Here is a 14,867-nt window from a genome sequence, read left to right on the forward strand (position 1 = left end):
ATTCTTCGGCGATAAGCCTTCTATATGGTCCAGCTCTCACTTCCATACATCACTACTGGGAAAACCATAGTTTTAACTATATGGACCTTTGTCGGCAAGGTGATGTCTCTGCTTTTTAAGATGCTGTCATTGCTTTTCTCCCAAGAAGCAGGCGTCTTTTATTTTTGTGACTGCTGTCACCATCTGCAGTGATCATGGAGCCCAAGAAAGTAAAATCTCTCACTGCCTCCATTTCTTCCCCTTCTATTTGCCAGGAGGTGATGGGACCAGTGGCCATGATCTTCATTTTTTTGATGTTGAGCTTCAGACCATATTTTGCACTCTCCTCTTTCACCCTCATTAAAAGGTTCTTTGATTCCTCCTCACTGTCTGCCATCAAGGTTGTGTCATCTGTATATCTGAGGTTGTTGATATTTCTTCCGGCAATCTTAATTCCGGTTTGGGATTCATCCAGCCCAGCCTTTCGCTTGATGAATTCTGCATATAAGTTAAGTAAGCAGGGAGACAATATACAGCCTTGTCGTACTCCTTTCCCAATTTTGAACCAATCAGTTGTTCCATATCCATTGTTGTCAGTAGCAACAACCCAAGCTGATACCACTGCCAAATTAGGTTGCTGGAATCCTTGATCTGAAATCTCAGGTGTAGATTTAGACCCCATCCCTTGAGTCAACATTGTGTGTCTGCTCCTGCTTCTCAAGCCACAATTTCGCACCTTGCTCTGGTTGGTGGACACTGGGGTTCAAGTAAAAGACTTGAAGACTGTCTACTTCTGGATTAGAGCTCTCCAGCTGGGATGGAGAAAAAAAATTGATGCAGTATACACTGAAAGCTGAATCTATAAAATTTGCATTTTCTGAAAGGAGATGTGAATTGAAACATAGATATCTTTCGAAATTTGCACTTACCCAAATTTTGCAACGCCGTCTGCCAACCAATATCTACAAAAGTGCAAATAGCAGGAGGAAATGTGTAGAAAACCAAAGAGACAAGCAGAAATATACAAAAATGCATTCTATTGGAGGAAATGGCTTGCACAAAATGTTTACTTTCGTCAAAACTGTGTGGGAAAATGTGCTTATTGGGAGAAATTTGCGCTAAAATGCTATTGAATTTTCATGAGGATTTTGTAGAAACAAAAAACAAATCCCAAACAGCAGCAAAACATGGAGAACTGAATTTAAAATACGGTATGTCAAACATTTCTTGTGCACAGTTGGAATGGCCAAAGGGGCTGAAATATACTTGGAGTCGAGTGTGGATTTCATGCTTTTTATTTTATGCTCTTTAGTAGTGAGGAATGGAAGTTCCCCTGAAATGTCTGCTTTATACATTATTTACACAATGGGCCACACGTGATTGGCTAATTCTGGGATTCTCCTGTAGGCCAATCAGGTTGCGGATTCACTTCCACCTGGAGTTGGATTGGGTGGCTCCTGCGGACCAATCAGACTGCTGCATTCTGGATCCTATTGTTCTAGGACCAATCAGACTGCTGCATTCTGAATCCTATTGTTCTAGGACTAATCAGACTGCTGCATTTTGGATCCTATTCAACTCAGTACATAACAGGGGCCATAATGCAATGGAAGCGGGGAGGCTATCAGGAATGCAAGAGCCAAGTCTTCCTTCGACCACGGATGAGGAACACGTGACCCTTCCATTGTTCCTGTACTATATCTCCCAATCATTCCTGACCATGCTGTCTGGGGCTGATGGGAGTTGGAGTTCAACCAAGATGACACCTAAGCCCAGTTCTCTGGTGTGTGTGTGTGTGTGTGTGTGTGTGTGTGTAGGTAAAGGGACCCCTGACCATTAGGTCCAGTCGTGGCCGACTCTGGGGTTGCGGCGCTCATCTCTCTTTATTGGCCGAGGGAGTCGGCGTACAGCTTCTGGGTCATGTGGCCAGCATGACTAAGCCGCTTCTGGCAAACCAGAGCAGCGCACGGAAATGCCGTTTACCTTCCCACCTATTTATCTACTTGCACTTTGACGTGCTTTTGAACTGCTAGGTTGGCAGGAGCAGGGACCAAGCAATGGGAGCTCACCCCGTCGAAGGGATTCGAACCGCCAACCTTCCGATCAGCAAGTCCTAGGCTCTGTGGTTTAACCCACATTGCCACCCACGTCCCATATATATATATCTCCATTTCACTCTGCTGGGTATTTCTCCTCCCCCAAGGTTTGTCCAAGGACTCCAGTTCCAGCCAGCTGGCCACGGAGATGAAAGTTTTGGGCAGAGCCTTAAGTATAAATTTGGCTCTATGCATATGTCTAGTAGAGGTATAAAATATTACAAGAAATTCAGATTTATCAATCTGGGCAGCCTGACCTCTTTTACCACAACTATAAAAGCTATGAGTGATGCAATCCATCAATGGGCAGACACAATGTGCTTTGACAGAGGACCAGGCAATTTTGCACAAACGAGCCTCAGTGCCAATTCCTTAAGTAATCTACCAGTTTCATTAAAAAGACAGCCCAGAGTGAGGCCGTTTCTTCTGAGGTTTGTGTGTGTGTGTGTGTGTGTGTCTGTCAGCTGGAGGATATATTACAAATAATGTAGAATTGATGGTAGACTGCCCGTTTAAAATTAATTATGGCCATAATTAAGAGCATGCGAGGAAAGACAGTATTGCAGTGGGGGGGGGGGGAGAGATGGTCTATAGGAGGAGATTTTTCTACAGCAGTGTATTAGATGGAAGCAGAATTAAATGCAGCTGTTTCACTAATGTAAATGATCTGGTTATTGCTTTCCATTCCATATTTTATGACACTGTTTGGACTTGGGGAGAAACGCGGAGAAAAGAAAATTAAGCAGAAATTGAATCACTTGAGAAGAAAATGAGATTTCTCTCCCCCTGTCCCCCCCTCCCTCGCCTTCTCGGGATAATGTTATGGTCATCATATGAATGCAATCCTTAATTAATAAGGAAAACATTTAGGACAACTCTTTCCTATAATACAATCTCAAGGTGGGGGAGGGGGCTTGCCCAATCCAAATGTGATTTCCTTCAGGCGTAATAAAGGTTTTTCTCTTTATAAAGTATTTAACGTAATTCTTCCTGTGTCCCAACTCACTCAATAAGAATAGTTGGCATTTATGTAGGGTTGAACTCAATAAAGCTATCCTGTTCACACACGGAGCCTCTCCTGCCCACCCCTCTCCTCTCCTGCCCCTGCCCCAAATCTGGGGTGTTCCTCCCCATTCCTCCAGAACTGATGTGGGGGGGCAGGGAGAAGAGAGGGAGAGTCCCTGTTCAGGTGACTCTGTTGGCTGCAACCCATAACATGCCAAAGGGATCTACCAAATTTCCCTGTGTATAAGGTGCCCCAGTATAAGACGGCCAGTTAAAGCTATGCTTTTCCCAGTAGTGATGTATGGAGGTGAGAGCTGGACCATAAAGAAGGCTGATCGCCAAAGAATTGATGCTTTTGAATTATGGTGCTGGAGGAGACTCTTGAGAGTCCCATGGACTGCAAGATCAAACCTCTCCATTCTGAAGGAAATCAGCCCTGAGTGCTCACTGGAAGGACAGATCCTGAAGCTGAGGCTCCAATACTTTGGCCACCTCATGAGAAGAGAAGACTCCCTGGAAAAGACCCTGATGTTGGGAAAGATGGAGGGCACAAGGAGAAGGGGACGACAGAGGACGAGATGGTTGGGCAGTGTTCTTGAAGCTACCAGCATGAGTTTGACCAAACTGTGGGAGGCAGTGGAAGACAGGAGTGCCTGGCATGCTCTGGTCCATGGGGTCATGAAGAGTCGGACACGACTAAACGACTAAACAACAACAACAAGACGCTCCCGTGTATAAGACACCCCCTACTTTTGGGGACTCCAATTTCAGAAAGTGGGGGGAGACGGCCCAGAGTTGTTGAGTTTTTTAGAGGGAGGATTGCCAAAGTTGTTCAGCTTTTTTTGGAGGGGAGAGCCCTGAAAATTACTCACCCAACGATGACAATCGCAGCCGCAGCCAATCCATGGCAGCCATTGATGCAGCAGCAGCCAATCCTAAGCAGACCTTCCAACAGCCACCAATCACCCACCCAATCACTGCTGACAACCCCCTGCTCGCAGCTGCAACCAATCGCCCATCCCACATATGCACTATTCGTGTAAAAGACGCCACCCCAATTTTTAACATTCTTTCCCCCCCAATTTTTTTTATTAGTTTTCCACATTTATAACAATTATAACATATAAAACACACAAAACAAAACACATTACAATACTAAAAAAGGAAAAAAAACACATATTCCTTCTTATATTCATTTTAAATTCCATTGCTAAGTGACTTCCTCAAATCCCCCCTAACTGAATTTTGTTATATCACTTGTAACAGTTCTCCCAAACATCTTTCTAAATACAGTGGCACCTCAGGTTAAGTACTTAATTCGTTCCGGAGGTCCGTTCTTAACCTGAAACTGTTCTTAACCTGAGGTACCACTTTAGCTAATGGGGCCTCCTGCTGCTGCCGCCGTGCCACTGGAGCACGATTTCTGTTCTTATCCTGAAGCAAAGTTCTTAACCTGACGTCCTATTTCTGGCTTAGTGGAGTGTGTAACCGGAAGCGTATGTAACCTGAAGCGTATGTAACCTGTGGTACCACTGTAATTAGTTCCTTCAATTAACTATACTCAACTCTTTTCTTATTGTCTTAAATCCATATTACTGTACCACATTCTTATTGTTATCCTAGGCTTGTTTAGTACTTTCAAAAACCTTCTCAATTATCTTATATTACAATATTTAGCTAAATAATCTTTATATTTCATCCAGTCTTCTTGGTATTCCTCATTTTTCTGTTTACGCATTCTTCCAGTCAGGTCAGCCAGCTCCAAAAACTCCAACATCTTCATCTACCATTCTTCTATTGTTGGTGATTTTTAACATTCTTTTAGAGTAAAACAACCCTTGTCTTATACATGGAAAAGTCTGGTACATACAGGACCCCACAGTAATTCTTACAACAACCCTGTTAGGCTGTTCAAGTTTATTTATCTTAACAAGGAGTGATGAGGCTGCCTGAGGGTGCTTGTCTAAGGGCATCGAGTGAGTTCATGGCAGGCCTGAGATTCAAACCAGGGACAATCACCTCTCCAGCTCTTTGTCAAAGGCTCTGTGCTGCATCAGCTCACTTGGAAGTAAACATCTCTGGAGTCAATGGAACATACCTTTAGGTAAATGATGAGATGGTGCTAATGCTTTAATGGCCAGTCAGCACTCCCCCCTCCTTGTTTTAATCTTGCTAAGCATTGCCTCCCACTTTGTCAAAAAACGGACATAAATCTGACATCAAGAATCACAAAACAGAGAATCCAGTAGGAGAACACTTCAATCTCCCAGGACATTCTATACAAGATCTCAAAGTAGCTGTTTTACTACAAAGGAATTTCAGAAATAGACTGGAAAGAGAAGCTGCTGAATTGCAACTCATTACCAAACTTAAAACCATGGAGAGACCTGGTCTGAACAAAGACATTGGATTCTTATCTCATTATACATGACTAAGCCATTTTTCACCCTCTCACCCCTTGCCTTTTCCTGTAAGACCCATTGCAGTTGTTAAGAGTCGTCAACAGGCTCATCTCAGCTATCTGCCAATCTCCCATTCCCACCACCCTTCTGAGTAATACCCCTCCCCACCTTCTCACTATATAGAAGGATCTGGCAACTTCTGTTTCAGTGTATCTGAAGAAGTGTGCATGCACACGAAAGCTCATACCAAGAACTAACTTAGTTGGTCTTTAAGGTGCTACTGGAAGGAATTTTTTTATTTTGTCAAAAACGTGTTAGGGCAGCCTTTGAGAACTTGGTGCCCTCCAGCACACGCTGGCCAGAGCCGATGGGAGCGCCAGTCCATTGACATAGGGAAGGCAGCAACTTGGCAAAGGCTGCGTTACAAGAGCACTAGGTGTCAGGGCTGCTTCAGATACAGGTCGGCATTCAAGACACAGAAAAGTTAAAGCCTCTCCTCCTTCCGGAGGGGAGGGGTTGTTTCGCCCCCTGCTTCAACTCCAGGGCTGACGCGCCACGTCCCTCCCTGGTTAGGCACCCAATAGGGAGGCTCAGTGGGGGCATGGCTTGCCGCTCAAATGCGGCCGTGCCAGCCATCCCCGCCATTGCGCACACATTTTCTTTAGGCATTGGAATGTGTTGTTGGTGTTTCGGGGGGCAAGGTGTGGCCATCGCCTTCCCCGACAATTTTGGGTATTCCGCTAAGGGAATCCGGTGGTCGTGGATCCTGTCCGATGCCCGTGTGGCGGGCTGCCATGGAACGACCCTCGGTTACATCAAGAGAGAGCCCATAGTTGTATTAGCATCAACAGGCTACCCCTACTGGTGGTTAACCCCTCCTCAGACTCACCCCTCTCCGTGTGGGTGGAGTCTAATGTTCCGTAGTCCAATGCCTATGCCAATACCTTCTCACATGCTGTTATCAATAAAGTTGTGGCCTTTTCCTTACCCATTAACCTTACATACTGTGTCCACGTGTCTTTATTCCCCCAAGCGGGGATCGGGTCCTCGAATCACGACTCATTATTCAAGAAAACAGCATACAAGGCAGTAGTCCCTCAGAACAGGACTGGCCCCTAGGCTACAGTTGACAGGACTGGCAGTCCCTGCCTCCTATTTCCCCTTAAGTCTCCTTCTCCTTTGCAGGATGTTTCCCAAGCAGCCTTAAACCACGTCGGGGGAGAGGAACTGTGCTCTTTTTCTGCTACACACATAGCTCTCTGTGGCCTTGGAGATGGGGGGGGCGAGGGTGGGAAGGGAGCTTACTACAGCAGGACAGGCAAGCTCCCTGGATACTTCTGTAGCCTCTGGCCCCTCCTCCTCTGCTTCATCTGCTGAGTCTGAACTGCTTTCTGCACCTGGCTCTTCTTGCTCACTAAAATCAGTTGCCTCTGCACCATCCAATGATTCCCTCCCCATCCCCTTAGCCCTCTGACCTGCCCTCAGTGTCCCACCACCAATCCCCAGGCTCTGAAACTTTCTCCTCTGGGATTTCCATGGGGGCTCCTTGGATAGTGCCCCCCACCACTTCTCATCATCCAGCCAGTCTCTGACTGTTGGACTTGCGTTTGACCAAGCAACTCTTCCGGTCCAGTCCTCTGACGTGATTAACGACCTGAGCCTTTGATGAGGCTCCAAGCACGTTCCCCAGTACGCAGAGTATATAGCAGCATGCGGGAGGACGAGATAGCATGAGCTACATGGCTAAAGAGTTTTATTCCTAATTACGCAGACAGAAAGAAAATACATCCTCTCTCTGTGAGAGCTGAGAGTAACTGAAAACACAAAGGAACAGGAAACCAGTAAACATCACATCCGTCTCCTGTCTTCCGTGAGACTTCCAACAGTCTGGAATCCCTGGAATGTAAACAGAGTCCTGTGACTCCAAGCAACTGCACAGTGGCACAAACAGAAACTAACACTGACATCAGGTAGGCAATCCTTGTCCAGTCCCTGATGTAAAGGCAGACCTTTCTTTTTTCTTTTAAAAAAATTTTTATTTATACTTTTCAAGTTTATACATTTCATTAGTTTTACAATCAAGTTAACATTTCAAAGTTTGACTTCCTTCCCCATCTTTCTGTGGTTACTTATATTTATTTTTTAACATCTTCCGCATATCCAAATTCATTTAATCTGCTCATTTAATTATCTACTTTAAATATATACTCTTTTGAAACTGCAGGTTATTACAATAATCCTGCCAATGTTTTTAGCTGTTTGCAATTTATCCGTAAATATTCAACAAACCATTTCCATTCATTTATTAAAAAAAAAGTTTGTTACCTTGATTTCTTATTCTTCCAGTGAGTTTCGCCATTTCTGCATATTCCATAAGTTTTTGTATCCATTCTTCCTTTACTGGGACTTCTGCTTCTTTCCATTTTTGAGCAAGTAGCATTCTTGCTGCTCTAGTAGCATACATAAATTTCTATTTAGGTAGTTCTGTCCCTATAATTCCCCAAAGAAAAGATTCTGGGGTTGTTGTTTTTTTACAAAGGTTACTTGAACATCCTTTTCAATTCATTATATATCATTTCCCTGTAAGCTTATCCTTATACAAGACCACCACATATGATAAAAAGAACCTTCTTTCTCTTTACATTTCCAACACTTGTTTGGTTTAAATTTATACATTTTTGCCAGTTTACTTGGTGTTAGATACTAATGATATATCATTTTCATATCATTTTCTCTTAAACCATAACATGATATAAATTTTATATCCATATGGATATAAAATTTACAGCAGCCATACAGTCCTGCTTCTACTTGCCTTCATGAGTAGCGCCATGTGTCCACTATACCTGCTCCGATGAAGGTTGACCAATGTACTCCCCACATGATGATACCACTGACCTCAAAGACAGAAACTGGCCAGTGTGACCTCATACTGATGCTGCTTGCTTGAAAAAGGCACCAGCCATTGTGACTTCATGCTGATGCTGCTCACCTGAAGGAGAGGGACTGGCCCCTGTGAGCACATACTGATGTCACCTGATTGAAGGAGATTGGCCATTGTGACCACATGCTGGGGCCAGGATACTGACTAATCCACGTGTCCCCATTTGGCTGTCCTTCCCAGGACGAGAGAAACTGGCCAATGTACCAACCCACCTGAAGGAGAGAGAGGCCATCCTTTTAAATTCATTGTATATCATTTCCCAGTAAGCTTTAACCTGACTACAAAGAGATCTGGCAATTAAATTGGGAACAAGTTAAAACGACCCTGGAACTTCATATTTGCAACTGAAGCTTGGCAGGAGAACACTCTGTCGAATCTGGGGGGTAATCTCATGGAGGCAGTGTGCCTGGAATGACTGGAGTTAGATTTGAAAGGTGGAATTTCCATACTGACGTTTGATGAAGACCAGGGCACAGCATCTAGAATGCTCAATATTTGACCCTGCCACTCATTTGGGATTACAATAACAATATTTGGATTACAATTGCCATTTTTCTACGGTCGTTTCTGGATTACAAGATATATAAAAGTCGTTTGGAACATAATTGGAATATACCGTATTTTTCGCTCCATAAGACGCACCTAGTTTTTAGAGGAGAAAAACAAGGGAAAAAAATATTCTGAACGAAACAGTGGATGTATGATTTTTGTGGTTCATGCTGTGGCCAAAGACATGTGATTTGATAGTGATTTTGGGGTAGCCCAATGAAAAAGTCCTGAGGATCCATGTGGATCCATGTTTTGTAACCAAGTTTTTGCACCATTGCGGCCCCACACAACAGTGGGTGTATTATTTTTTTGGTGCAGGCTGTAGCCATGGGAATGCTATGTGATCTGATGGTGAATTTGGGGTGACCCAATGCAAAAATCCTGAGGATCCATGTGCTTTTACCTCTCCCTCCTAGGCAGCCTCCTTTATCTCTAGCATCCCTTATATCCCTCCCCTCAGCTGCTTCCTTTCAACACTGCCTTCCCTCTTGTTTGCCACAGTGTCTTTTTCTTAGCTGGAGCAGTTTTTTGCTCCTCCTTTTCTTCTAATTTCTTTCCTCATTGCTTTAGTCTTCTTGTCTCCTCTCCTTGCAAGATTGCTGTCTTTACCTCCCCCCTCCCAGGCAGCCTCCTTTATTGCTAGCGTCCCTTATCTCCCTCCCCAATCGCTTGCTGATTATCGGCTTTGTTTCAACACCCACTTCCCTCTTTCAAAAAAAAAAAAGCTTTTCTCCCCTGGGCAATTTGGCTCCAAGGACCACACATTTGCTCCATAAGATGCACAGACATTTCCCATTACTTTTTAGGAAGAAAACAGTGTGTCTTATGGAGCGGCAAATACGGTAATTCTATACAGAAAACTGGAACCCAAGGGAAAACTTTGTGTTTACCCACACTGAGAAAAGCTTCCCAACTGTCAACTTTAAGTAACTATACCTCCTTAAGTGACTTTAATACACTGTTTCTTTTTAATCTTTGCTGTTTCTTTTTTACTTTTTAAATCTTGTACTCACAAAGTTGTAGATTCACAAAGTTATGGATATAAAATTTACAGCAACCATACACTCTTGCTTCTGCCTGCCTTCACGAGTAGGGCCATGTGTCCACTATTACCTGCTCTGGTGAAGGTTGACCAGTGTATCCCTCACATGATGATACCACTGGCCTCAAAGACAGAAACTGGACAATGTGACCTCATGTTGATGCTGCTTGCTTGAAAAAGGCCCCACCCATTGTGACTTCATGCTGATGCTGCTCACCTGAAGGAGAGGGACTGGCCACTGTGACCACATGCTGATGTCACCTGCTTGAAGGAGATTGGCCATTGTGACCGCATGCTGGTGCCAGGATACTGACTAATCCATGTGCCCCTATTTGGCTGTCCTTCCCAGGAAGAGAGAAACTGGCCAATATACCAACCCACCTGAAGGAGAGAGAGGCCATCCTTTTCAATTCATTGTATATCATTTCCCAGTAAGCTTTAACCTTACTATAAATGCAGGCCTTTCTGGACAGACAGTCTTCCTCCTTCTATTGCCGAGACACCAATACAGCATCTGGCTGTGCTTTATTTTCAGAGCACCCTCTTTGCCACCGTAAACATTGGGCTGCTGTCCTCTGGCCACATAATCCACTGTTTGGTATGAGCTGAACCGGTGGAACCATGTTCAATGCAAAAGTGGACAACAGAGGCAATGGAGGCAACATCTGGACATCTTCTTGCAGGAACAAGAAAGAAAGGTGAAAGAGAAACTGAACTCTTCACAGCTCAGGAAGGCCACTCAGCTTCTTGGCCCTAATCCTCTAGAAGCTTTTTCCTCTTACTAAAGTGAGTATTAATTAATTAAAGACTGCTGCTTATTCCAGCAAGTGGTTTGGGTATTTTTCTCATTGCTTTCTAGCCATGATGTGAGGGGACTCCAGCTCAATGGTATGGCACATTTTTTCACGGAGAAGTTAACAGGCTGCTTTTGACCTATAAAACCTTAAACGGCCCAGGACCACAATACCTCAAGAACCGCCTCTTTCCATATGAACCTATCCAGACCCTGAGGTCATTTTCTGAGGCCCTCCTTCATGTGCCTCCTCCTTGAGAGGTCCAGAGGATGGCAACACGAGAACAGGGCCTTCTCTGCAGTGGCTCCCCGTCTGTGGAATGCTTTCTCCAGGGAAGTTCACCTGGTGCCTTCATTATACACCTTTAGGCGCCTTTTTAACCAGGCCTTTGGTTGACCTGCTTGACATCCTATGCCCTTTTAAAATGTGGCTCTTTTTGGGGGGTGGGGGTGTTGTTATTTAGGTTATTGTTTTTATTTTGGTTTTTTATATTGCGGTCTTTTCTGTGAACCACCCTGAGACCTCCAGGTATAGGGTGGTAAAGTGGTACCTCGGGTTGCATAGACTTCAGGTTACAAACGCTTCAGGTTACAGACTCAGCTAACCCAGAAATAGTGCTTCAGGTTAAGAACTTTGCTTCAGGATGAGAACAGGAATTGTGCTCTGGCGGCGCGGTAGCAGTGGGAGGCCCCATTAGCTAAAGTGGTGCTTCAGGTTAAGAACAGTTTCAGGTTAAGTACGGACCTCCGGAATGAATTAAGTACTTAACCTGAGGTACCACTGTATATAAATTCAATAAATAAATAAATAAATAAAAACTGGCTCGCTCCCTGGTGCCTCTAGGAAAAAAGAAAGAGTAAAAAAAGATCAAGGTGAAAGGTCACATCTTTCACTAATGTGAAAGATTCCTTGAGAGTACCTGCAAATCAGAATACGCAATACTGATCTAGATGGAAAAACATTCTGACCTGTTATACGTCAGGCAGTGTTCTTTGTTCCTTTTATCTTTACAGCTTGATCCATATTTCGAAATTGCCTCTTGACCCAAATCAGGGTCTTGAGCTGGAGAATAAGTCAGTGTGCTATCGAACATTCCCTGCCTCACTTTTCCATGCAAGACTGAATATATGCAGAGTACTCATCGTCCAGTCGGCTGCCTCCGTGGAATCCCCAAAGCACCGGGATTTTTAAACTTCTGCTATCCTAAAAACGTTCTCCGATAACTCTTGCTTGAAGAGACACTGTGTAAAACCAGACTCCTCTCTGCCGCTTTCCGGCGTAGAGAAATGGAGCAGAAAAAAATCACAATCCTCCTATAAATACCACAGATGGCACCGCATGTGCAAGTGTGTGTACGAGACCAGAGAACATAAACACTGAGGAAGGGAAAGCTAGTCTGATCCCTAATTGCCAAGGAGAGCTGGAAAGTGACACTCCGCTTCTTTTAACGTTTTCGTAGCGTAATTAAGTCAGATTGGTCCAAGAAATCCCTTCCCTGTTATCACACAGAAAATCTCAGCTGGCGAATTATTGGGAGGTGCTATTTTTGAAGGGAGAAATAATCCTACGAAGTTATCTGATGAGACTATTATCAGAGCAGAAAAATAGCTGGGGGGGGGGAGAATCTCAATTTTTTTATTCGAAAACCACATGCCGATAGTAACGTGGAGCCACGCAGGAACAACTACGTCGTGAAAGTGATAAGGGAGAACCAGGGAGGCCTAGAGGAAGTGTCGGGGGCAGCAAAAGGCTGCCTTGTCTCAGCCGCCCCCCCAGATTGGGTATTGTTTTAATAAGCAGTCATCCATCTCTCTGAGGGCAAACAAAACAGGCATTGCTACAAATATTCCACACATGAGCACGCAGACGAGAAGGGAGGAAGATGAATGAGGAGCCCCCTGTTTTTTAGAGATTGCCATCATTCATTTTGATGGCGGCCTATCAACACGAACACGGCGATCTGGTGCTTCGCTGCAGGCACAGGAGCTCTGATAATAAGTTCATAGCATCCCTGGGTGTGCGGGCAGAGCCAGCGCTTCAGGAGCTGGGAAGACCACGCAGCCTTTTGTGTGCATGGAGTTGCCCTCTCTCCTGAAACATACGATGGAGCCAACACATGTTTAGGAGCTCCATGTGCCCGTTGGAGCACATGTGAAGGATTAAGGCCTAGAATGCACTGCTCTGCTCTTGCCCCCATCTGGAGCTCCCCCAAATGACCTTCTCGTCCAGCGTTTCTCCTGATTTGATTGCACAAAGCTTACATGGAGGTTAGAGCAATGTCTAGCCTTTATTCGTTACGATTTGCTTGAGGGGTGTTATCACGCCTTTGCATTAATTATTAGTCTACCCCACACTTTTCAGCGAGTTTCTCTGCCACTTTTATAACCTCAGAAAAGTCCCTTTCTTTTTTAAAAGAGGGTTTATTGTGTTAGGACGCCAGAGTGTTTCAAACCGCTTGAATTGGGAAAGTTTCCCAGTATGCACCCAAATTCCTTGCACAAGATACTAAAGACTAGACATATGCCCACCTGGAGCAATGCCTCAAGGCCTTTCCCATGTGCTACATTGAGAAGATTTTGGGTATCACATGGCAGGACTGTTATGTACTGAATTTCTCACCCTGGGCTACTGTAGGGGGATACTGTAGATAGTTATGCAAATGAAGGATCGAAAGTGACGTTCAGTGATTGGATAGTTTTAGAAAGATGTTACAGTAACGTTGTACTGGAGCTCTATATAAGCAGGCTGACTGAACCCTTCAGTTCAGTTCTGTTCTGGCCTCTGAATAAACAAGAGCTGTTTGAAGAATCGCTGTGTCGTCTGATATGTTCACCCACAACTTAACATGGACAGAGTCTCAAACAAAAATGGGCTCTCCCAAGCTCACATTCTCAGCACGTTTGCATTCCTGTCTCAGCGACATCTACAGCGGCTTGGCCATGTACACAGAATGGAAGATGGCAGATCCATGGGGAGCTGGCTTAAGGAACCAGGTCCATTGGCAGGCCAACTCTGTGTTACAAAGTTGTCTGCAAACAACTTTGATAGGAAGGCCTGCAGCTTCAACCCTGCTGCATGGGAATCCATTGCGGACGATTCACCTTAGCAGTGTTCCCAGTGGATTTGAAAACACAGTCCTCTTGCTTCACACAAAATGGAGTCTCTCCTTCGCTAGAGACCTCCCATGTGACCAATGTTAGCCAATCGCATGAGAACTACTTGAAAACTCCTTTCTGGGAGATGATATATAATAAAATGAGGGGAAAAAAATATGTTTAAAATAACGTTTGTTTAAAAAGCTTTTTTATTAGGAATTATAGGTACCAAAAGGACCAGAAAAGACTTTTTATGTATGCGACAACAGCTGCACGGATGTTATTGGCCCAGACATAGAAAGAAGAAACAATCTCGACCAAGGAAGAATGGCAAAGCAAGTTGATTGACTATGTGGAAATGGCAAAACTAACTGGAAAGCTCAGGAACCAAAAGGACAAGAACTTTTAAAAAGTAAGAGGGAAATTTATACTCTACTTAGGAGACCATTGTAAGCAGATGAAAGCATTAGCAGGATTTTAACCACACTTGTAAAGTAACAAAAACTAGGGACAATTTAGATGGATAAAAAATTGTGGATAATGGACTGATAGGCAGCTGTAAATATTGACATTAGGGCTCAGGAAGGTGATGGGGGGAAGTCCTGAGATTCCGAGTAATCTCTGTATATGTTGTTTTTGAATTGACTTTGTTTTAAGTTTATAATTTCTAAAATCAAACAAAAATTATTTCAAAATAATTTCAAAAAGAGAGAACGACTAGAAAACTCTCTAGAATTCAGTTCCCAACCAATCAAATTTAAGCACGTAGTAATGCATAAAAGCATTTACAATGTCAATGAATTGAATTACTGAACTTAACACAGCTGTGGTGGGTTGCTTGGTGCTGCTTCTGGAAAAGGACAATACCGCCCCCCCTAATTTTACTCCCAGGAAGAAGAGAAGAAGAAGAGTTTGGATTTGATATCCCGCTTTATCACTAGCCTATGGAGTCTCAAAGCAG

The 14,867-nt window shown here is 44.1% G+C and overlaps 1 long non-coding RNA gene across 1 annotated transcript in view; it reads right to left on the bottom strand.

Annotated features, from left to right (window-relative positions):
- The window catches only part of LOC309528870, a 111,162-nt gene extending 101,092 nt beyond the window's left edge, over positions 1–10,070 (bottom strand). Inside the window, exons 1-2 of the long non-coding RNA XR_014217943.1 lie at positions 9,989–10,070; positions 8,329–8,638 (exon numbers count right to left, since the gene is read on the bottom strand). This is a non-coding gene — a long non-coding RNA (uncharacterized lncRNA). The remainder of the gene's footprint in view (positions 1–8,328; positions 8,639–9,988) is intronic.
- Positions 10,071–14,867: the final 4,797 nt, after the last annotated feature.

This window comes from Podarcis vaucheri (assembly GCF_965113315.1).
Source record: "Podarcis vaucheri genome assembly, chromosome: 3".
Taxonomy (NCBI): Eukaryota; Metazoa; Chordata; class Lepidosauria; order Squamata; family Lacertidae; genus Podarcis; species Podarcis vaucheri.